At 45.8% G+C, this 24,230-nt stretch overlaps 1 pseudogene across 1 annotated transcript; it reads right to left on the bottom strand.

Moving 5' to 3' along the window:
* Positions 1–304: 304 nt before the first annotated feature.
* On the bottom strand, positions 305–23,717 carry LOC117720941 (glycerol-3-phosphate dehydrogenase 1-like protein pseudogene; annotated as a pseudogene). The gene is made up of 3 exons (XR_013103964.1): positions 23,543–23,717; positions 3,524–4,312; positions 305–1,827 (listed from the first exon to the last, which is right to left on the bottom strand). The product of XR_013103964.1 is annotated as a glycerol-3-phosphate dehydrogenase 1-like protein pseudogene (transcript).
* Positions 23,718–24,230: the final 513 nt, after the last annotated feature.

Here is a 24,230-nt window from a genome sequence, read left to right as displayed (position 1 = left end):
CATGGAGGGCACTAACAGATGACCCAGCTCCTACACACACACACACACCATGCACTTGTTCATGTGCACACACATATGTCTGTAAACATATATCCCACCAACAAAGACCTATATGCCCCCACCAGCTGACACACATGCACACACACACACACATACATACACCCCATGCACTTGTTCATGCACAATTCATGACTTGTTCATAAACACATATCCCACCCACAAAGACTCATATGCTTCCCCTGCCTGCCACATTGACACATATGCACACACAGACACAAGAAACAACACTGAATCTCGTTGGGATCCTGATTCAACTACCAAACTGTATTTTTTTCCTTTGCTTTGTTTTTTCACATTCATTGTGTATGTGTAGTTGTTACCCAGTACATCAGTCAGTGAGTTGTCTCTCATGACCCAGAAATGAAGCCATACTAATTCATATGTGTCCAAGACGGGAGAAAGCCAGGTAACGGTCTCACTGTCACATCCTGTGTGATCCTGAGATGGGTGAGGTAAAGCTGTACCTACCCCCATTCCCTTCCCTACCTGTGCTCTGGGTGGTTCTGTAGACAAGGTATCAGCTCTGTGACTGGTCTGCCCTCGTAACAGATTTGATACACAACTGTGAACAGCGGAAACTTGTCCAACAGCCCCTTCTGCTTGAGTATGCGGTACACGTGGGCAGAGGTGTGTGGCCCTTGCAGCTTCTGTCCCTGCAGCATCTCTTTCTCCAACTCCTCAATGCTTTTTCCAGTCCTGGCGAGGGCTTCGGCTACCTTTCGGTTCCGCCCCCCATAGCAGGTACTGACAAGGTCAGCCACCCCGCAGCTCTCCAGGAAAGTGGCTGTGGACACCTGGCCCTTGGAGAAAGTCCTGGCAAAAGTAATCATCTCCATGAGGCCCAGGCGGATGACCGCAGCCTTGGTGCTGTCTCCTCTACAGAAGCTGTCACAGAAGCCGGCCCCCATGGCGACAATGTTCTTTAGAGCCCCACACAGCTCCACTGTGTCTGAATCTTCTACCACAGTGACTTGGAAGTTGGGGGTCTGAAACAGCTCTTTGAAGAGAAGGCCATTCTGCAGCACCTTGCTGCCAATGGTGGACTCACAGAACTGCTCTGCGGCCACCTCGTTGGCTAAGTTGGCCCCCATCATCACGCTGACGTCTATCTTTACCTTCTCTCGGATGATGTCAGAGATAAGTTTCAGGTTCTCGGGGCCCTCATCTATGCCCTTGATGAGGGTGATGCCTCGGGCCTTCCTGGGCACTACTTCAGCAATCTCATCACAGATGGTTCGAAGGAACTGATGTGGGAAAGCAAACACCAACAGATCTGCATCCTGCACAGCCTGGCTGAGACTTGGGGTGGCCATCACGTTCTCGGGCAGCCTGTGTCCAGGCAGGTACTTTACATTTTCGTGGTCACTGTTGATGATGTCTGTCAGTTTCCTCCCATTGACCACTTCTTCAAATACCCACATCTTGACCGGAGAAGCAAACTTCTTTATGGTCTTCACATTGTTCCCAATGATTTTTGAAACAGCTGATGCCCAGTTCCCCGAGCCCACGATGCTTACCTTCAGGGGCTCCGGCAACATTTCCAGGCTGATGTCCTTCTGTGGGGACTGTGTCTTCCCAGTTGGCTGCTGACCGCCATTTGTTTGGTCTAGCCTGCAGGTACCCTGTCCTGCCTGCCTCTCTACCTGCTTAAAAAAGACATTTACAACCCGAGTGTGGTGGCTCATGATGGTGATTCCAGCACATGGAGTCTCAGATCGGAGAACTGACTCAAGTTTAAGGATAGCTTGAGCTACAGAGAGAGACTATCTGAAAACAAATAAGATAATAAATATTTTTAAAAAGGAAAGCTGGCTGTAGCTCAGTTGGTAGTGTGCTTGGTTAGTGTGCATGAGGCCCTGGGTTCTAGCCCCAGCACTGTCTAAGAAAGGTGTGCTAGTGAATGCCTGTGAGATTCCAGCACTGGGGAGGTAGAGGCAGGAGGATCAGAAGTTCAAGGTCAGCCTCAGTTCCAAATAGAATTTGAAACCATGACTCAAAATAAATAAATGAATGAATGGACATGCCAAATCAAAGGACATTTATAAGGCAATTTGATGTTTAAACTTTGCATATTTGATAAAGTTAAGAAAATAGTATGATTTTTAAAAGCATGATTATGATTGCAGTGTTTATAGATACATTTGTTTTGAGGCAAGGTCTCCTGTTTTTCAAGCTAGCCTTAAACTTCTAATAGTCCCATGTTCACCTTTGGAATGCTGTGTTTGTAAGCACGGACCACCATGCCTGGTTTATGTTACTGGGAATTGAACCAAGAGTATCATGCATTCTGACAAATCCTCTATCAACTGAGCTACATCCCCAGCCCTGACCACACATATATCATAAAAAGAAGGGCTAGGTGTGGTGATGCAAGTCTTTAATCGCAGCACCCAGGAGGCAGAAACATGTGGATCTTTGTGCGTTTGAGGCCAACTTGTTTTACAAAGCAAGTTCTAGGCCAGCCAGAACTATATAGAGAGATCCTCCTATATATAAATATAGATTATATATTTATTAGTATAGTATTATATATAATATGATATATTATGTTATATTATGTAATATATATGATATGATATAATATATAAATCATACAATATACATTTATACATCATAATAACAGTATATATAATGTATAATATGTTATTAAATATAACATGTATCATATTAAATTATATAATTATTTAATATATAATTATATAATATGTATGATACAGCAAAATATATACATATATAAATATACATATATACATATATGTATACACACACATAGTCTTTATCTTTTGGAGATAGTGTGTGCATGTGTTTGGGGGCCAGAGGTTGACATTAGATTTGTTCCTCAGTTGATTTCCACCTTATTTTAGAAGACAGGATCTGTCATTAGGTCTAGAGCTTGCTGAATGGACTAGACTGGTGGCTTGCAAGCCCCAGGGCCTTCTGTCTCTGCCTTTCTGGTGAGAGGATCACACAGGCTCTCAATGTGAGTTAGAAACTCAGATCCTCATACTTGCCTGGAAAGCATTTTATCCACTGACCCATCTCTTCATCCACACTCAATAGTTTTGGGTTTTTTTTTTTTTTTTTTTTTTTTTTTTTTTTTTTAGAGTTAAGAATATTAGTTGGGCAGTAGGGCCACTTGTGTAGCATGTGTGAGGCTCTGGGTTCAATCTCTAGCCCTGGGGGGACAAGTTGAAATAAAAACAAACAAAATATAAAGACTCATGGTCCATCTCAGGGTAACTAATCACCCCCAAGAGATGCCTCCAGAGGAGGTTGTTAATTATGAAAAATGAAATGAGTACTCTGTAAGCCACCTGCCTCACTGGGACAAAGTGCCCAATACAACACAATAGGAGGCAAGGTTCTCTTGGCTCACGGTTTCGGAGACTTAATCATGGTGAAGAGGCTCTGTTGCTCTTACATCTGTAGTGAAGTGAGGGCATAGTGGAGGAAAAGAGCTCACCTCATGACAGCCAGGAAGCAGAGACAGAGAGGAAAGGACCAGAGGTACAAGATACATCCTTCAAAGTCATGTTCCCCAGTGACCTACGTCCTCCAACTATGCCCTACCTTGAACAGTTCACTCAACTATGATGTCATAAATGGCTTAATCCCCTGATGATGTCAGAGCCCTTATGATCCAATTATGTCCCCAAAGCCCATCAGCTGGCATGGAGCCCTTACCCTATGATACTTCTGAGAACATTTTAGGGTCAAACAATAACATGTATCTACCCTATGATCTACCCATTCCTCACCCAAGCATTTGTACAAGAGACATGAAGACGCAATTCTACAAATAGACTTGTATGAGAACATCATAGTGAATCTCTTAAAATAGTTCTAAACTGGAAGTACGATTCCATCAAAAGCAGAAACATAGTAGAGTGTTAATCAGCAATAAAAGCAAGCTAACAATACATGCAGCTACATAAGTAACTTCCCAAATAATGCTGAGTGAAAGGACAAAAAATGAAAAATGGTACTAGGCAATTTATTTCAGTGTAGCATCATGAGAATTCAGTGGTTGCCTAGAGATGATGGGAGAGGAAATGGATGGATCAGCATAAGACACAAGGAAACTTCAGGGCATAATGGATACAGTCTCCATCTTGATTGGATTCAATCTCCATCTTGATTGGATACAGTCTCCATCTTGATTGGATACAGTCTCCATCTTGACTAGATATAGTCTCCATCTTGATTGGATACAATCCCCACGTAGATTACTGTGGTAGTTAGGGTTTTACTGCTGTGAACAGACATCATGAACAAGGCAACTCTTATAAGGACAACACTTAATTGGGGCTGGCTTACAGGTTCAGAGGGTCAGTCCATTATCATCAAGGTGGGAACATGGCAGCTTCCAGGCAAGCATGGTTCAGGAGTAGCTGAGAGTTCTACATCTTCATCTGAAGGTTGCTAGCAGAATACTGACTTCCAGGAAGCTAGGAGTAGGGTCTTAATGCCCACAGCCACAGTGACACACCTACTCCAACAAGGCCACACCTCCCAACAGTGCTACTCCCTGGGCCAAGAATATACAAGCCATCACAATTATGTTGATGGTAAGCATCATCAAATTGTATACTTAAAACATTTTCAATTTGGCAAATGTCAATTATCTCTCAATAAAGCTGTTAGAATGAAATACTAGATATACCAAAAACAAGAACTGATTACAGAAAACCAAAGGAAGAGTAAAAAAATAGCAATAAACTCACAGGTGATTGCTGGGCGGTGATGGCACATGCCTTTAATCCCAGCACTTGGGAGGCAGAGGCAGGCAGATTTCTGAGTTCGAGGCCAGCCTGGTCTACAAAGTGAGTTCCAGGACAGCCAGGGCTACACAGAGAAACCCTGTCTCGAAAAACCAAAAAAAAAAAAAAAAAAAAAAAAAAAAAAAAAAAAAAAAAAGTAAATGAGGAGAAAGAGGAAGAAGAAGGAGAAGGGAAAAGGGAAGGAGGAGGAGGAGAGGAGGAAAAAGAGGAAGAGGAAGAAGAAGGAGGAGGAGGAGGAGAAGGAGAAGGAGAAGAAGAAGAAGAAGAAGAAGAAGAAGAAGAAGAAGAAGAAGAAGAAGAAGAAGAAGAAGAAGAAGAAGAAGAAAAGTTAAAATAAAGATGTTCAAGAATAGGACATAGAAAGGTGGCTCAACAGTTAAGAGCATGTCTTCTCTTGCAGATACTCTTTTACCAGCCCCACAGGGCAGCTCCCAGCCACCTGTGACTCCAGGTCTAGAGAATCCAAATCTCTTCCTTGGCCTCCAGGGACTTTGCTGGCTTGTGGTACAGACATACATGCAGGTAACCCTCATACAAAAACAATAGCAATAAAAACATCTTATACAAATTGATTTTATCTGCATAGATGTACAGATGTTTCATCTACATGTTTGTTTGTGTACCACTCTCATGCCTGGTGCTTGGAGAAGCCAAAAGAGGCCATCGGATCCCCCTGGAGCTAGAGTTACAGATGGTTGTGAGCCACCATGTGGGTGCTGTAAATTGAACCTGGGTCCTCTGGAAGATCAGTGAGTGCTCTTAACCACTGAGACACCTACCCACTTACAAAATATATAATTTTTTAATGTTTAAAAAGAGAAATATAGGCCAATGGGTTGGTTCAGCAAGTACAGACACTTGCTGTCAAGCCTGATGACCTGAATTCAGTCCCCAGGAGCCACACAGTGGAAGGAAAGAACCAACTCCAAAAAGTTGTCTTTTGGTCAATTGGTAATGGTGCGTGCCTTTAATATCAGCATTCAGGGGGCAGAGGCAGGCGGATCTCTGTGAGTTCAAGGCCAGCGGGTCTACAGAGAGAGTTCTAGAACAGCCAGAGCTGCACAGAGAAACTGTGTCTCAAAAAACCAAATCAAACAAACCAAAATAAAATTGTCCCCTGACCTTAACCCTAACCCCCCCACACGAGTTCTCTTAATACACAAATGTGTAAATAAATAAAAATTTAAGAAGAAAAACATAAAATAAAATTTAAAGTAAATTTACACACATACATATGTGTCTACACATGTGTTTGCACAAGTGTGTGCAGATGCATACGTGCACATACATGGAGCAGTCAAAGGACAAACCAAGGTGCCATTCCTCCGGCACTGTCCATCTTTTGTTTGTTTATTTATTTGAGACAGACACATACATACACATACTTTAAAATAACAAAAAAAAAATTGTTTAAAAAAGTTTTCTCTGTGCAACCCTGGCCATCCTGGAACCCTCTCTATAGACCAGGCTGGCCTCAAACTCAGAGACTGGCCTGCCTCTGCCTCCAAGTGCTGGGAATAAAGGTGTGTGCCACCAAAAAAAAAAAAAAAAAAAAAAAAAAAAAAAGTCTTTAAAAAAGAAAATAGGAGAGAAGATTAACTTTATCAGAAACTTGAGTTTTAAAAAGTGAATTAAGAGAGGCCTGCCCACTGCCACATGGTGCCAGTGAGCTGGGGTAGGGGACATGCTACTATGATGGGCTGGTATGTGGTGAAGAAAGAGAAGCAGACGTCTGTGCACTATGAAGAGAGGTAGAACTGGAGATGTGACAACGGTGAGAAGCAGGCCTGATGTGAGTAGCCTGTGTGACCACCTGAGGTCATGGTGATGTCCAGGCCCTGTCCCTGCAGGGGTCTATATAGATGTCTGTGTTCCATGTTACCTACCACAGAAGACCATGAAGATTTCTGTGGTCTGGGCTGCAGCCTGGGGCCAGCTGATGTCTGAGGACTAAGCTGAACTGACCCCACCTCTCACCTGGGTGGCCTGGGAGAACTGGCCCTGGTATCATGGGTGATGGAGAGCTGGCAGGTTGACAAACTCAGCTACCACCCAGGCCCAGGTCCAGGAGTTTGAGTTGGCCCACCCCAACATCTACCCTACCCCTTATATAAACTGCTGGAGCTTGTGAAGGGGTTGATCCTACAGATTTCAAGCTGCAAGATCTCCATGGCACAGAACAACAACAGGATACGAGGAGTCCCAGTGAGGATCCAGTATTGACAGAGTAGCAGAATCCAGAGGCCTCCAACCAGCCTAATTGCAATGAACATTTGTAAGTGAAGATGTATAACAAAACGGTATACTGTGGGAAACATTGACATGCTGTAGCTTCCACAATGAGAAAAATTTTGAGAGGTTGTAACAAGGGTAGAGAGTGGTTATAGAGGGACTGGGAGATGAGTGGGATTATGGCGCTCAAAGAATCAATGAAGAAGTTAAAAAACATAAATAGATTAATAAACCAAAAAGTATAATAACTGGAATTAAGACTCTGGAAGAGGGACCCATAGTCTACCAGAAGAGCAAATCAGAGTCTGTCTGTTAACCGTAGATCAGTATGAAGAATGTTGTTGCTCCAAAGACGCAGACAAGACAGGCACTGAGATGGCTCTGCAAGTACAAGGCCTCACTCTGCAAGCCTGGTGTCTGGATTCCATGCTCTATCTGATCCACATCGCATGGCAGAGACCTGACTCCTGAGAGTTGACTGACCTCCACGTGACTCTGTAAGCACACACACACACACACACACACACACACACTAAATGGAGAAAATCATATAGAGAAAAGAGCTTGAGAAATGGAACGGACCCAGTGGAAGTCTGCTTTCACAATGCTGGTGTCCCCAGCATAGCAGAAAGACGTTGATGGAGTTGGTATATAAAGAAACAGCTGCCAAGAATTTTCAAAACATAGGGCTGGGAAGATGGCTGAGTTGGTTAAGTGCCTGATGTGCAGGCTGAAGACCTGAATTTGGATCCCCAGCACCAACCCACAGCAAAGCTGGCTATGGCGGCATGCATCTGAATCCCAGTGCTGGGGTCCCTGGAGTCCACTGGCCAGTGAGGCTAGCCAAACCTGGGTTCAGTGAGAGACCATGTCTCCAAAAACCAAGGTAGGGATGATGGAGGAAGCGAGCTAAAGCTGGTCTCTGCCATCTACATATATGCACACATGCACCCGAGTGTACACACACACACACACACACACACTTACAGAAAAAGAGAGAAAACTTTTAAATCATAAAGAAAGATATGAGGCCAAGCAGTGGTGGCACGCACCTTTAATCCCACACTTGGGAGGCAGAGGCAGGCAGATTTCTGAGTTCGAGGCCAGCCTGGTCTACAGAGTGAGTTCCAGGACAGCCAGGGCTATACAGAGAAACCCTGTCTCAAAAGAGAGAGAGAAAGAGAGAAAGAGAGAGAGAGAGAGAGAGAGAGAGTCCTATATGACCCATAAGTAGAATAAATAGAATGGAAGCCACACCCTGTCCTGTACTGCCTGTCACATACTGACGAAAACCAACATCAAAGACTAACATCAAAGGAGAGGAAACATGCAACTGCAAGTGTAAAAGGCTGCAAATTAAAAATGAAAATATATAAATAAAAAAGGTCAGATATGGTGGCACATGCCATTAATTCCAGCATGCTCAGGTCTCTGTGAGTTCAAGACTAGCCTAGCCCACATAGCAAGCTCTAGGTCAACCAAAGATACATAGTGAGACCCTGTAGCAATAATTAATTAATAATTAATTAATTAATTTCTAAAATTTAAGATAAAAATTTCATTATGCTCAAGATGGCCTCAGACTCTTGACTGAGATTATAGACTGGTGCTACCATGCCCATGAAGATTTAAACAAAAACAAACAGAATTTTCATAAACAGATCAGCATTCAAGGGTTCATTTGGGGGAAAGGGAAAACAGAATCAGATGGAAATGCAGTCATATAATAAAGAGTGATGCGCTTTGGAAAGCTTAAATGGATGGGAAGATCTGAACCCAGACCCCACAAAGAAGAAAGGATTCTTGGGGTTGCAAGTACCAGTAGGGCAGAACTGTTTGTCATGTGGAGAGTCTCTCTGGTCCTCTAAATCACAGAACAGGTACATGCCGTTTGTGTGGCATTGGTAAAGACAATTGCACCTGTGAGAATGTATTCGAGCAAAAGGCACAAATAAATCTAGGGCAGTGGTTCAAATGCTGACGACATCGGCCTCTTCCTCATCACAGCCTGGCTTCTTGGGAGTTCCTACTCAACAGAGGAGGCAACCCAACTGTTTCCCAACACGAAAGCGATGTTTATTTGTTTGTTTGTTTGTTTAAATCTTCATGGGCATGGTAGCACCAGTCTATATAATCTTAGTCCTGAGGCTGAGGCAGAAGGATTTCCTGAGTCAAGAGTCTGAGGCCATCTTGAGCATAATGAGATTTTTATCTTAAATTTTAAAAATTAATTAATTATTGCTACAAGGTCTCACTATGTAGCTTTGGTTGGCCTAGAGCTTACTATGTGTGCCAGGCTAGTCTTGAACTCACAGAGACCTGAGCATGCTGGAATTAATCGGATGTGCCACCATATCTGACCCACATGGAGGAGTACTGTTGAAGCTTGCTTTGCAGATAAGGTTTGGGTGTGGCTCTGCACTAGTGAGCGGTGGGCAGCAGATTGCCATGATGGTCAGGAGCCTCACAGCCAGATGGCTGCAGACAGCAAGTCTGAGGGGAAGCACATGGAGGTGGAAACACCTGGAAGCTGGGCCAGTTTCCTTTACTCTCTGCATCCTGCAGTCAGGGTCATGAGGTCACAGTTTTCTCCTGTGACTGTCACTCAGCCCCTTCCCTCGTAAGTTCTCAGGTTGCTACAGGTGAGCAGAGGTCAGCAGGTGAAGCCTTGATGTTTCACCTTCACGAGGGGAAGGACCAGCCAACCAGGCAGCCAGGGACAGGCTGGTGACAACTGTGTCGCTCCTCCATGAAGGCACACCCTCTCTCCCTACTCACACAGCTTCTGTCAGCACCACCATCTGAAGATTTTCAGAGTGCCCTATATGTTGTCATGGTAACCCTCACATCATCTCCAACCAAAGAATTCGTGGTGGGAAAATGCATGTGGCAATGAGTTACCCATGGAATCCACTGGTCTTACACTGCTCATCTGCTAAGAGACCTTAGAGCAATGCCAAGCAACTTGGCTCCTTCCCCCATAACAGAGTTCCTGGTCTGGTCGTGGACAGGGTATCCCAGGAGACACTCATTCCGTTGCTATGAGACTAAACCCAGGTAGAGATGTTAAAGATTTGAAGAAAGGAAGCTAGAAACACCCATCTAGGAGCCAGAGCAGCCAAGGGTCAAGGCTGGGGTAGGAATGCCTCATTCAGCATTTTCCCATATAACCGTCTTACAAATGTTTGCTTCCCTTCCACAGAACCTTGAGCTCTGGTCAGTGGGCCAGAGGGGTACTTTCCCAGAAAATATAGCTTCCTGTGTGGGTGCACGGACCAACAGTCAGTCCTACTGTGCTGGAGCCGTCTCCACGGCCAGGATGACAGCCTCACCATCTCTGCTCAGGATGCCTAGGCTAAACGCACACTGCTGCTCTCTAGTTAACAGCTGCCACAGCGCCCGTGACCAGGTCAGCTGGGCAGCTCTCCACCTCGGTGCAGCTTCAGGGATCCTGGATTAGAACCTGACTGACACTGGGTCCTGGTTAGGTTCTTTGTCAACTTGACTGAGAAACGGGAACCTCAGCTATGTGGACCTTTAGACAAGCCTCTGGGGTATTTTCTTGATGGATGATTGATGTGAAAGAACCCAGCCCACTGTGGGCGGAGCCACCGCCAGCTGGGGGACTCTGGACTGTAGAAGAAAGCAAACTGAGCAAGGCAGGAGGAGCAGGCCTGTGGGCATCAAAAAGGTAAGCTGAAATAACCCTTTCTTCCTCCAAGTTGCTTTGTTTGTTTGTTTGTTTTTCTTTTTTTCTCTTTATTTTATTTTTATTTTTTTAGTTTTGGTTTCTCTGTGTAGCCCTAACTATCCTGGAACTCACTCTGTAGACCAGGCTGACCTCGAACTAAGAAATCCGCCTGCCTCTGCCTCCCAAGTGCTGGGATTAAAGGTGTGAGCCACCACTGCCCGGCTGTTTGTTTGTTTTTCATGACAGGATTTCTCTATGTAGCCCTGGCTGTCCTGGAACTCACTTTGTAGACCAGGTTGGCTTTGAACTCACAAGAGATCCTCCTTCTTCTGCCTCCTGAGTGCTGCAACTAAAGGTGTGCACCACCACCACCTAGCTCTTCAAGTTGCTTTTCTCAGAATATTTTATCAGAGCAACAGAAAGCTAGCTAAAGCACATTGTCTACCAGGATACAGTTTCAGAAGTTGCAGCTGGAGGGGCCAGTCCCATGAAACTGCTCTACTACAGATACTAACAAGAAGTCCCAGACTGTCACTGAACTCGGACTGACCAAACCTTGCCCCTCCCTTGGCTAATTTGTTGAGACAACTTACAGAACTGGGGAAGTGCTCTGTCTACACCTACCTGCTTGTATAAGAGACCTGGCTGACACTGGCATCCTAGTCCCGGCAGTAAGGTGGTGAGTTCAAGGCTAACTTGAGCTGTGTTGCAAGACACCGACTCTAATCAACAAAGATGGATGCGGATGGATGGACAGGAAAATGATCACCACTAGAGCTGGGGGGAAGCCTAGGGTGGGGGTTGCGCTCTTCTTCTCAACAGGCCACACCACTAGCACCTGGAAGCCCCCAGATCTCCTGGTTGGTTCAAGAGTCGTCCTCCAGATTCCTTTCTGGAGGGCAGTAACAGCCAGGTAGGGCAGGCAGAAAGTGCTGACGCCTCCAGTTGTTGGACTTTTCCAGTGAGTGGCCCATGCTGAGGTGTCTAAGTCATCGCATTTGTAAAGATGCAGGCAGTATAGAAGAGGCCTTTTAGGAATGACAGAAGATTGATGCCACTCAGGAACTCCGGACAGAGCTCAAGTGTTTTCCTCATGCTAGAGAGTTCTTCCTGGGCTGAGGCATCTTAGTAAATGCCTCGGGATAGAATGTCTGGGTCATGAGCTGGTCCTGGGTCCCACCAGCAGTGCGCAGGGCTGTGCTAGTTCTCAGTCCCTCTGTACCCTTGTTGCTCCAACTTCTTGATTTTAGTCCATATAACAGGTGTAGCTATGAAAATTTTCCATTTTTTTTGTAAAGGTGCAGGTAAAATACATTTATTATCTTTCCTTTCTCTTTCTCTCTTTCTTTCTCTCTTTCTTTCTTTCTTTCTTTCTTTCCTTCTGACAGACTTTCATGTAGCTCAGGCTGGTCTGGGCTTTCCTAAAGCAGCCAAGGATGACTACGAACTGTGCTTCCCTTTTTTTTTTTTTTTGGTTTTTTTTCGAGACAGGGTTTCTCTGTTAGCCTTGGCTGTCCTGGAACTCACTCTGTAGACCAGGCTGGCCTCGAACTCAGAAATCCGCCTGCCTCTGCCTCCCAAGTGCTGGGATTAAAGGCGTGCGCCACCACTGCCCGGCCGAACTGTGCTTCCTAACTGTGCTTCCTGAGTGCTGAGATCACAGGTGTACACTGCCAAGCATGGCTCATTCAGTGCTGAGGATCAAACCCAAGGATTTGTGTTACGCATCTTAATGATTCTGTAGAGGGAACACACTCTGGGTCTCATCTGACTGGCGGGACTCCTGCTGGCCAGTTCTGGCTTTTCCTGCAGCCAGAACAGCCACAGCATAGACATTCCTTGGACTGGCAGGTTGATGGGCTTCAAATTCAGTGGAATGACTACTGATGCTCAACAGAGGTTGGTAGACCCACGTTCTCCTTTTAGAATAACAATGGCCAGGCTGAAAGCACAGTAGCTCCTAAAAGGACAGGACAATCAACGGCTTGTGGATATAAAGGTCTGGACTACTCAGGAAATAAAGCCAAGCTGGCAGTGGGGACAGTGTCAGGAGAATGTAGAACCAGACTGAGTGGACAGCTGCCAGTTGAGAGCACAGTTCTTCTCATGGGGAGCAGCTGAGTCCAGTTTCCCCAATAAATTCTCCATGGCAACGTTGGTCACTAATGTCAGTCCTCACTGAAGGAAGGACTGAGGAAATAATTTGCTGTGGTCAAAGGCTGGGGGAATATGGTGTTTGTTCCTCTAAGCAAGAGCCAAACTCTCTCATTGCACCAGTTTCAAGACCCACACCCTGGCCTTCTTCTGCTGTGTGCTGAGCAGCCTCGTACTGCCCAGTAGACCTCTGCAGGTACCCCTCGCCTTGGCCACACCTGCTGTCTGGCTTCTAGTTGTAGTTGACCAATGACAGTGTCAACAGGAGATGGAAGATTCGGAAGGAAAGTGGATCTGGGAACATAATGGTGACTTTGGCCATGGCCACATGCTTTTGTGTGTGGTATCATGTTCTGCCTCTCTGCCAGAGGTGTCTGTCACCTCTGTACCACCACGGAGAAGGCAGGGCAAAGTTCAGAATGGGGAGAGGAGGGTCTGGGTCAGAGACCTGCTCTGGTTCCAAGGTCTCCTCTGGAATGCCAGGATGCGGCATCTGAGAGGAAGTCAGGAACGGGGTCCACAGTCCACATTTCCCCTCATGATGTCTGCAGGCCAGGCAGGAAGGGGAAAGCAGAGCCTGATCTAGTGGGATGTGGTCCAGTTGGGAGTGCTGAATGCTGGAGGGGTAGGAGAGAAGAAAGGCCTTCCTCAAGGGCTCTTCTAGGCCAAAGCCTTCCCCGTGTGTATCTCTAATGAAGCAGCTCTCTGAGACGATCTCAGCTTGCTCATATTTCGTTATTGGGGTGAATGTAAACACATACACTTTATTTGTGGTGACCCCAGGGATTATATATACTTTTGGGGGGACAGCTGTGAAAATATCCAGGAAGGGAAGGTCACTGGCTGAAGGCTAAGGCTCTCTAGATACCTCATGAGCATAGAGAAGACCTCCAGGTGCTACCCTACATGACCCCAGTCCCTGTGGTCCTCTCAGTTGGTGGTTGTGGTTATAGTTACAGATCTCTGAGATGCCCAGGCTTTGAATATGCACATTTCCACCAGTTCTTGTGCCTTTCTGGTGGCACAGGCCACTTGCCCTACACTTGTGATCTCCGCTGGGTACCCTAGGCCCAGGCTCTAACCCTACCTCTCTCTTTGCTTCCCAATCTCCCAACTAATATCAGATTTGGGAGCCTCAGGACCATCTTGGTTGCTTAGCCCCACCCACGCCTCACAAAAGGGCCCCTCCTTTTCTCTACTTCACCCCTCTTTCTGGGCTTACACACCCAGGACATTCCTCTAGGAGTCTAACGATCCAGGAAGCTGAAGTAACTCAGCTCTGCTGAACCAGAGAGTCGAGGAAGGAGCCCAAGGTCTGGCTCAGTGGTTAAAAGTACACTGATGTCACAGAGTTCAGTTCCCAGCTCTCACAGTTGTAACTCCAGCTCCAGGGACTCTGGTGTCTCTGATCTCTGCAGGTAGCCCACACATGTGTACCCCCCGACACATATATATCTTAAAAGCAATAAAGACAAATCTTATTTTTAACGTAAGAAATGAAGTTGTGCGGGAATGTGGTGGGCACTTTGGAAGATTGTGATGATGTCATCTAGGAGACTAGACAAGTCATCTATCCCAATGTCCTCAGTCATCACCCACAACACAAGGACAGGACACTGGTGACAGCCTGTGAGGACACAGTGGAAGGACACAAGTGGGACACTGGAGACAGCGCCTGCAAGGCAAACTGTAGCCAGGTGCTACATAGTTTTGTTTTTTTGTTTTTTTGGTTTTTTTTTTTTTTTTTTTTTTTTTTTGATGGAGAGTTGCAGTGAGGGCTTAGAAGAGGAGGCCCCAGATCAGAGCTGGCGACTGAGAGAGCAGGCTCTGGAGAAAGTGAGAGGAGGGGAGGGGTCTGTCCGCAGCAGTGAGAGGAGCAGAGCAAGACAAGGTGCAGGGCTCAGCAGGTAAAGGTGACTACAGCTAACCCTGTCAACCTGAGTTCAAGCCCCAGAATCCACATGGTAGAAGGAAGCTGTGCCCTGACCTCCACGTGGGGATTCTCCTGTCTCTACATCTCACCTTGATGTCAGAGCACTCAGAACACAGGTGCATGCTGATGTCCCAGCTGTTTGTGGGGTCTGGGATTCAAACTCAGGCCTCACACTTGCATGGGAGTGCTATATTCACTGAGCCGTCTTCCCAGCCCAGTCTCCCTATTTTAAAAACAACTAGCCAGGTGGGTCCCCCAAGAACTGGAGCAGGGGCTCTCCCTGAATCTGCTGCCTGCCTGTGGTGGAGCCTGTCCCCTAACTGAGCCGCCTTATGTGGCTCAGTGGGAGAGGGCATGTCTAGTCATAGTCCCATAGTGTGGTGATACCCAAAGGAGGCCTCCACTTTCTCAGAGAATGGGAGGAAGGATGGGGGAAGGGGTTGTATGAGGAGGAGACGGGGGGGGGGGGGGGAGGCTGTGATTGGGATGTAAAGTGAATAAATAAATTAATTAATGAAAAAGAAAAACCTAGCCGGACTGTGGTGATGCTTGTCTGTAATCTCAGTGCTTTCGGAGGTTGGGGCAGGAAGATCAGGAGTTTGAGGCCAGCCTGGACCACACAGTGAGCTTGAGGCTGGCCTGGGATGCACAGGAAGTGGTTTTGTTGTTGTTTAAAAAAAAAAAGAAAGAGAAAGAAAGAAAGAAAGAAAGAAAGAAAGAAAGAAAGAAAGAAAGAGGGAAGGGAGGGAAGGGAAAGGAGAGGAAAGAGAAGAGAGGAGGGGAGGGGAGGAGAAGAGAGAAGAGAAGAGAAGGAAGAGAAGAGAAGGTCTGAAAGAGTTTTCTCAGTGGTCAAGAGCAAAATTTAGGAGCTCGGTTCCCAGCACCTGTCCCAGGCTGCTTAGCACCACCTGTAATTCCAGCTCCAGGGAATCTGACATCTTCCTCTGGCCTCACAGACAGATCAAGTTTCTCCTAACACCAAGAAACTTGTGCTGCTAGCCCTTTCCTAATCCATATAAAATCGTTCCTCCCAAAACAGAAAAAAAAAAAAAAGCCGGGCGGTGGTGGTACATGCCTTTAATTCTAACACTTGGGAGGCAGAGACAGGGGGATCTCTATAAATTCAAGGCCAACCTGTTATACAGAGCTACACACACACACACACACACACACACACACACACAAAACCCCCTCAAGCCCAACGTGCTGGCACATGCTGTGGCAAATCTTGGTGATTTTGAGGTCAGATTGGTCTACACAGCAAGATCCAGGCCAGCGGAAGTTACAGATCCTGTCTAAAAATTTAAAAAGAAAAAAAAAAAAAGTTCCCTCCCGTCCTTGCTTTATTACTTATTTACCTATTGTCTTTGGAATTGTGTGTGCACATGTGTGTACAAGTGTGGGAAACAGTGAAAGTGCCAGGTGCCCCTTCTCTATTACTCCCCACCTATTCCTTTGAGGCAAGGTCTCTCCCTAAACCTGGGGCTCCCATTTCTCCTCCAGACAGGAAGTCAGCAAGCCCCAACTATCCTCCTGCCTGTCACTGGGGAGCTGAGGTTACAGGCACATACAGGATGTCCAACTTGTTCCACTAAGTGCTGGGATCCTAACTCAAGGTACTTACGTTTGTGTAGAAAGTACGCTTAACCACAGAGCCCATGCTTCCACTCTCTGTAGTTTTACACAGGGTTTCATGTGGCCCAGGTGGCTTTGCCTTTGAACTCACTGTAACCCAGAATAACCCTGAACCTCTGATTCTCCTGTCTTTACATCCGGAGTACTCGGATTGCAGGTGTGTAAGATCATGCTAGTTTATATAGGATCAGACACAGGGCTTCGTGCAAGCATTCTCCCAACTAAGCTACACCCCAAACCTCTGACTTGTTTTTTATTGGGTATTTTTATTGTGAAATAAGTGTGGATTCACATGCAGCTATGAGAGAACGTGAGCAGTCTTGTGTGTCTTTACTCATGTCCCCTAATGGTAACCCTTTGCAAAACTACAGTAACATATTTCAGCCACGCTGTTGGGCATATGCTCGAATTAGTTCACTGTGGCTGCTGTAATGGCCGTGAACTAGGTAACTGGAGTCAAGGTATAGACAAAGCTGTGGTCCCTGTAGAGGCTCAAAGACAGAGCCTGTTCCTTACCTCCTTCAGCTTCAGGCCTGGCCCATCTCTGTGCTCTGTCTTCATTCCGTGTGTGTGTGTGTGTGTGTGTGTGTGTGTGTGTGTGTGTGTGTGTGCGCACACGCGCGTGCGCACATACCTCACTCTTTGTGTGTGCATGTGGGTGTGCACATGAGTACCTGTGTATGAAGCTGTTGTGTGTTGTGTCTCAGGCACTTTCCACCTATCGTTTGAAACAAGGTCCAGACTAGTCGGCCAGCAAGCTTCCCCGATCCACTTGTCCTGCCTCCCATCTCACCATCGCTGGGATTACAAATGTGCACCACTGCACTTGATCTTTTATATGGACTCTGTGAGTCCGACTCAGGTCCCCAGATTTGTGAGGCAAGCACTTTATCAGCTGAGTCAGCTCCTCGGCCCTATGCTCTCCCTATAAGGACTCTTATGGCATTTAGGGCTCACCCAGGTAAGCCAGGATCTTCTTCTCTCCAGAGTTTAGCTTAGTAACAAGTCAGGGAGACCTTTCCAAAATAGATGGCACAGGTCCTAGGCATTGGGATGTGGGCAAGGCTTCAGGAGCCGGCATCAGCCTAGCTCAGCAGTGTAGACAGGCTTTTTCTTTTCCAGGATTCCGTTCACCCTTCTTCACACCACCCCATCTTAACTCCTGGCAACCACTAACCTGTTCCCTATCTCTATACTTTTGCCATCTCAAGATTGATATATAAATGGAATCATGCAGTGTGTGATTTTTCTCTTTACTTACTTGGCTCTTTTTTCACACTTTTCAATAACTCAAAAGATTGAAACCAGCTCTCAGTTGTCCTGAGGTTCCCCTGTGTAGATATGTGTAGCATTAGAGCATTCCTTCCTAGCTGGGTAATACTCCCCAGCCTGTGAGTACAACCATCTACCATTCTCCCACTAAAGGACACTTGGGTCCTCTCCAGTTTAGAGCTGTCCTGGAGAAAGCTGCTATGAACATGTTCATGGGCAGGGTTCATTTCTCTAGGATGAGATGAACTCAGGATTGCACACACTGGGTTAACAAGTTCTTAGTTATAAGAAACTGCCAAACTCTCTGCTGACAGATGTCCATTACATCCCTGTCTGGAGGATGTGGTGGCATGGTTTCTCCACACTCAACCAGCATCTGCTGGTGTCCTAGTGGCAAGGCAGGCTGCTCCGCCCAGTGTGCAAATGCTGTGCTTACCACCTGTCCTTACAGGGGCTACTTCCCTGTGGTGGAACTGACTTTGTCTGTCTTGTTTTTTCTTTCTGTTTTTGTTTCTTTTTTGATTGGTTGGTTGGTTGGGTTTTTTTTTTTTTTTTTTTTTGGCTTTTGTTTGTTTGTTTGTTTGTTTTTGGAGACTGGGTTTCTCTGTGTAGCCCTGACTGTCCTGGAACTCAGGCTGTAGACCAGGCTGGCCTCGAACTCAGAAATCCACCCGCCTCTGCCTCCTAGGTGCTGGGATTAAAGGGGTGTGCCACCACTGCCCCGCCTCTGTTTTTGTTTCTTTTCTTTAGTTTGTTTCATTTTTGTTTTTTGAGACAGGGTTTCTCTGTAAAGGCCTGGCAGTCTTGAAACTTACTCTGTAAACCAGGTTGGCCTCACACAGAGAGGCAGCCTGCCTCTGCCTCTCTAGTGCTGGGATTAAAGGTGTGCACCACCACCCAGCACTTGCTTCTTCTGTGTATATATAGTTCTCCTCCCCTCCCCTCCCCTCCCCTCCCCTCCCCTCCCCTCCCCTCCCCTCCCCTCCCCTCCCCTTCTCTCTTTTCCTCTCCTTTCTGAATTCTGAGTTCAGAGTTCTTTATGTATACTAATTAGCTCCTGTCTGATATGACATATGTTTTTTTTTCCTCTCCTATGCTGTAACAAACTTTCTATTTAATAAAAATCAATTTATTGCTTACCCAGTCATCAAGTCTAGGAACTCTTCACTGAGCCCTGATCACAAAGGTGCAGTTGACAGAATGGCTAAGTCTAAAAGTCTCATGCTTCTCTCTTTTGCACTAGCTTGTGACACACTGAGTCCACATTTTACAGAGTCTGGGGTGGGGGGTCTGACTTTGGGTGTGTGCTCATTCTGACTTTCCTCCATGGATAACTTAGGATCTTTATTAAGCTCAGGTGGGCGTGTTTGCTGGGGTCTGTCCCTGGGCTCTTTGCTCTGTTCCATTTGTCTGTGTCCATCTCCCTGCCATGAACACAGTGTTCCGAAGGTGATGCTTGAGTAATAAGCGTTAGCCTGGGGTAGCATGCGTCCTCCAACAGTATTCTTTTAACTTTTATTTATTGTATGTGGGGACGGCAGCTGAGGAGATGGCTCAGACATTAAAGGGTAGACTCACAACCAAATGTGTTTGTGCATGCACATGTTGCGTGTTTGTGGACACGTGGGCCAAGTGCACATTTGGAGGTCAGAGGACACCGTTTTGGAGTTGGCTCCCTTCTTCCTCCTCTGACTGATTCCAGGAATTGAGTTCAGTCACCGAGCTTGTGAGATAGCACTTTTACCCACTGAGCCATCTCACTGGAGCTACTTTATTCTTTTATTTCAATGGTATCTGTTTCTTTGCCTTTCCTTTTTCTTAAGATTTATTTATTTTTATTTCATGTATATGGATGCTTTACCTACATGTATGTCTGCCCACCATATGTGTGGCCAGTGCTCATGGGAATCAGAAGAGGACATCAGATTCCCTATGAGCTGCCATGTAGGGATGGGACTTGAACCTGGGTCCTCTTGAAGAGCAACAAGTGCTGTTAACTGCTGAGCCATTGCTCCCCTTTCTTCATCTTTCATTTTAGAGTAATTTTCTCTATTTCTACAAAAATACTCACTGGGATTTTGACAGAGGTAGGTAGAAGAGTCAATGGTTTAAAAACCATCTTTTGCTATATAAGTGACTTCGGGGGGGTTAGCATGCGCTACATGAGACCCTGCCTTAAAGGCTAGCCTGGGTTACATGAGACCCTGCCTTTAAAAAGCCTGTGTCAGTATCAGACTGGGGACAATCTTCATGTTCTCTATACTGAGTCTCCCAAAGTACTGAGCCCTGCCGCTGCATGGTGGAGGTCTTCTTTGCTTCCTCTCATTAGTTCTGTGTGGGTCCTGACAGACCTGTGTGGAGTGTTTCATCATCCTGAGCAATTAAAGGTAGAATTGACATTTCAGTTCTAGGATCCAGTTGGTCTTTCTTGGGTATGGAAATGCATATCCAAGTTCTATATGCTTTTGTGTCCTGGACCTTGGTGAGTTTCTCATTTGGTCCTTCTGCAGGCCTACAGGGGTTTTCTGTACCACTGTCTCAGATCTGAGACAGGGACGTTTGTGTTCCTTTTTCCTGGCCCCTTTCCAGCCTTGTTATAGTGTTGCTCAGATAGAGGTAATGAAATCCTCAGTCATGCTTGTAGGAGAAAAATCAGTTTGGTGTCAGCTCATGGGGTTTGGCTGCTGCCTTTTCATCAAGTTGATGAAGTTGCCTTCTTTCTGCATTTTTGGGGGTGGTTTTGTTTGTTTGTTTGTTTGTTTGTTTGTTTTGAGACAGTGATTCTCTAATTGGCCCTGGTTGTCCTCCCTTCATATGTAACAGGCTGACCTTGAACTCACAGAGATCTGCCTGCCTCTGACTCCCAAATTCTGGGATTAAAGGCGTGCACCACCACCCATCCAGTTTCTTCTGTGTTCTTACTGTGAATGGATGTTGAATTTTGTTGACTCCGTGGCTTGCATTGTCTGGTGAAATCTTAAGTTCTTTCTTCTTAAGTTCATTAGTGTGGTGGATGAAATTGACTGAGTTTTAAAAATATCTTTTCTTTATTCTTTGACAATTTCATACAAGTCCACAACACATCTTCATCCTATCTCCAACACCCCTTTCCATGTCACTGGTGGTTCTCTCTCTCTCTCTCTCTCTCTCTCTCTCTCTCTCTCTCTCTGTCTGTCTCTCTCTCAATTAGCACTGCCTGCTAGAGTGTTGACTGCCCTTGCTGTCTTGTACAGATAACAATGACTTTGTGGAGCCGGGTGGTGGTGGGGCACGCCTTTAATCCCAGCACTTGGGAGGCAGAGGCAGGCGGATTTCTGAGTTCGAGGCTAGCCTGGTCTACAGAGTGAGTTCCAGGACAGCCAGGGCTATACAGAGAAACCCTGTCTCGAAAAACCAAAAACAAAAAAAACAAAAAAAAAAAAAAACAAAAAAAAAAAAAACAAAAAAAAACCCAATGACTTTGTGGGGCCACAAAGTCTTCTGTGACATTCCACGAGCCTGGGCTAGTGGCAGTGTACTCCTCAAACTTAGGATTGAGCACACACTCAGTAGTCACTTGTTTTCTCCCAGCTCCTTGACCAGCTGTGAATTTCTACACTGATTGCTGCCCATTGCAGAGGGAAGGGTCTCTGTCTGGGGTTGGCAGCAGTGTTAATGCAGGGGTATAAACATTAACCCTCTGGGGCATCCCTGACCAGTAATTCATAGAGAGGTGTCCCATGCCTGACACTAAGATTTTTATTTAATAGCTTATGTCTTCTGGGGGAAGCACTGTCCATCATCCATGTAGGATGCCTGTGTTCAAGCCACTATATCACTATATGTGTGTGTGTGTGTATGTATCAGTCTATTGCTGTTACTCTTGGTTGCCTGCTAGAAATAAATAGTAAGACCATATTTCTGAGTATACTATACATTTAGATGCAGGCGCAGGACATAGAGAAGCCAAGGTAGAACCAACCTGAAAACATGTTTCATGCAGTGTGTGTATGGGTGTATATATATGTGTGTGTGTATGTATATGTATATTGAGACAGTCTTTTGTTTGTTTGTTTGTTTATAACTCTGGCCATACTGGAAAGAACTTTCTCTATAGATCAGGTTGACCTCAAACTCAAAGATCCATCTGTCTCTGTCTCCTGAGTGCTGGGATTAAAGGCATACACCACGACACCTGACTTTTTAAATTATATTTACAGTTAGCTTACAAAGTAGTGTAGTTTTGGTTGACTTATTCCTACCCCCTGAATTAAATGTTGAACCAGTCTTGCATGGGTACGGTGGACAAGTCACATATTTTTCTTGCCTCTTACCCATCTCTCTTATCTGATAAGTTCCAAGTGGGCAGAAACACTTCGGTTAGGTTTTGTTCTCAGTGAGCTTTACTGCCTGACTCTAAACAATGATCTTACTGATAAGGACTCTGCACTCTTTTAACGAATAAACAGAGGAGAGGTGGAGGCACTTCCCAGATGAAGCCGAGGAGTCATTATGATGGGATCAGGCCAGAGGCCACTGGATAGCCTGGTGAGTCTGGATGCCTTCAGGGGGATTTTCATGGTCACCCAGGACTTTTGAGCTGATTTGATGGTACACAGGAAAGTAAGCAAACAAACAGAGGTAGGAATATGCAAAAGAATCTTATTCCAGGCTTAAATAAATAAATAGCAAAATTGACACTTGCATTGTGACATGAAAGAGCCCAGGAGTACACTGTGCTATAGCAGCCGACTGGCTTATGGAAAAGTGAAAGATTAGCAGTTGCCAGGGGCTTGGGAGTGGGAGAGAGGGATGAATATGTGGAATATGAGGGTGGGGTGGGGCTTCAAGCAAGGGAAGCTATTCTATAGAACACCACAGAGGTGAGTGCAATAACAAGCTTGTCAAAGCTTGTAGAACTGCCAGTGAGAACTGGAGGCTGGAGATTGCCTCAGTGGAAGAGTGTGAGACCTTGGGTTTGATCCTAGTATGGCAAAAAACAGTTCTGGTGAAGTATGCCTATGATCCCTGCACTCAGAAGGTAAAGGCAGGGGGATGAGGAGTTCAAGGTTATCTTCTGTTACATAGCAAGTCTGAGTCCATCCTGGGCTACATAGGACTCCATTTCAGAAGGAAGGGAGGGAGGCAGGGAGGGAAAGAGGGAGGGAGGGAGGGAATAGTGCTATCACTCAGAGGGTAGAGGTCCCTGCTACCTAGCCTGATTGAGGCAGGCTGAGTCCTGCTACTGACATTGTAGAAGGAGAGAAACTGATTCACAGACTTTTTTTCCCAATGAACTTATCTATGTACATACCATAGCATGCAAACACACATGTACAACACACAGAGATAAATAAATTAAGAAGTAATAAATAGTAAATAAATAAAAATGTAAAAAAAAATAAAAAAAAAGAAAGTGACAAACTGTGGCCTGCTCTTCTCTTCTTTCTGGAGGAGTGCTTTGCATATGTACAGACTGTATGTGACATAAGCACAAAAGTCATATGTGTGCTTGCACACACAGTGCATGCTTGCATGTGCCTGCACTCACAGATGTTGGTATTCTTTACACACTTCCTATACCTGTTGCTCCCCCCCTTGACTTGTAGCTGAAATCCTTCTAGATCAATATATATATATATATATATATATATATATATATATATATATCTTCTTATTGATATGTCCTTAGAAAGCATTAAGTGACTTACTTGTCTTCCAGGCACCTGTTTATGCCTGTCACTCAGCTAACACAATCTAATCTATTATGTGCTGATGGAATTCAGATTGTTTCCAAATTCTTACCATGAATGCAGTATTTTGGGGTCCAGTTTTTCACCGAGTGTAGCCCAGTCCAACACCAGTCTGGTCGCCCTTAGGTGCCTCACTCAGCAGAGGCATCTGGAACATGGTGCTGGCTTCGGTTCCCTGAACCAACTACTCTTATTTGGTGTCAGATGTTGGGTGTGGTCAGGATGCCCAGGCTGCCGTGCCTCCTGGTATCATTTCAGAGTCCCTGTCCAGAGTGACAGAAAGACAGAAGAGCAATTCACAGTCAGGACTGTAAGCACTGTGGTAATCTTACTGACTTTTCTGGCATCGTTCCTTGCTGACCCATTGAGAAGTGCCAGAATACCAGATTCACTCTCCATCACCTTACCCCTGACTGAAGCGCCTGTGTGGCTTCCCTGCCAGCTCTGAGGAGGACAGAAGAGGGGTGCCACAGCCTACAGACAAGGATCAGAGGGACAGGGAGCCTGTGCTGTGATCTCAGGTAGAGGCAGGAGGATCAAGAGTCCAAGAGCATACTGTACTACATAACAAGAATGAGGCCAAACTGGACTACATTACATCCTTTCTCGAAAAGGAGGTGGGGGCGGGTGGAGGGGTGGCTCAGCAGCTAAGTCATGTACTGTTCTTACAGAAGACCCGAGTTTAGTCCCCAGGACCCTTGTTAATTCCAGCTCTAGGGGATCCAACGCCTTTTGCCTTT

The sequence above is a fragment of the Arvicanthis niloticus genome, chromosome 15, assembly GCF_011762505.2.
Source record: "Arvicanthis niloticus isolate mArvNil1 chromosome 15, mArvNil1.pat.X, whole genome shotgun sequence".
In the NCBI taxonomy this organism is placed as follows: Eukaryota; Metazoa; Chordata; class Mammalia; order Rodentia; family Muridae; genus Arvicanthis; species Arvicanthis niloticus.
The sequence above is the reverse complement of the archived record's forward strand: the minus strand, read 5'-3'. Positions and strand labels throughout refer to the sequence as shown.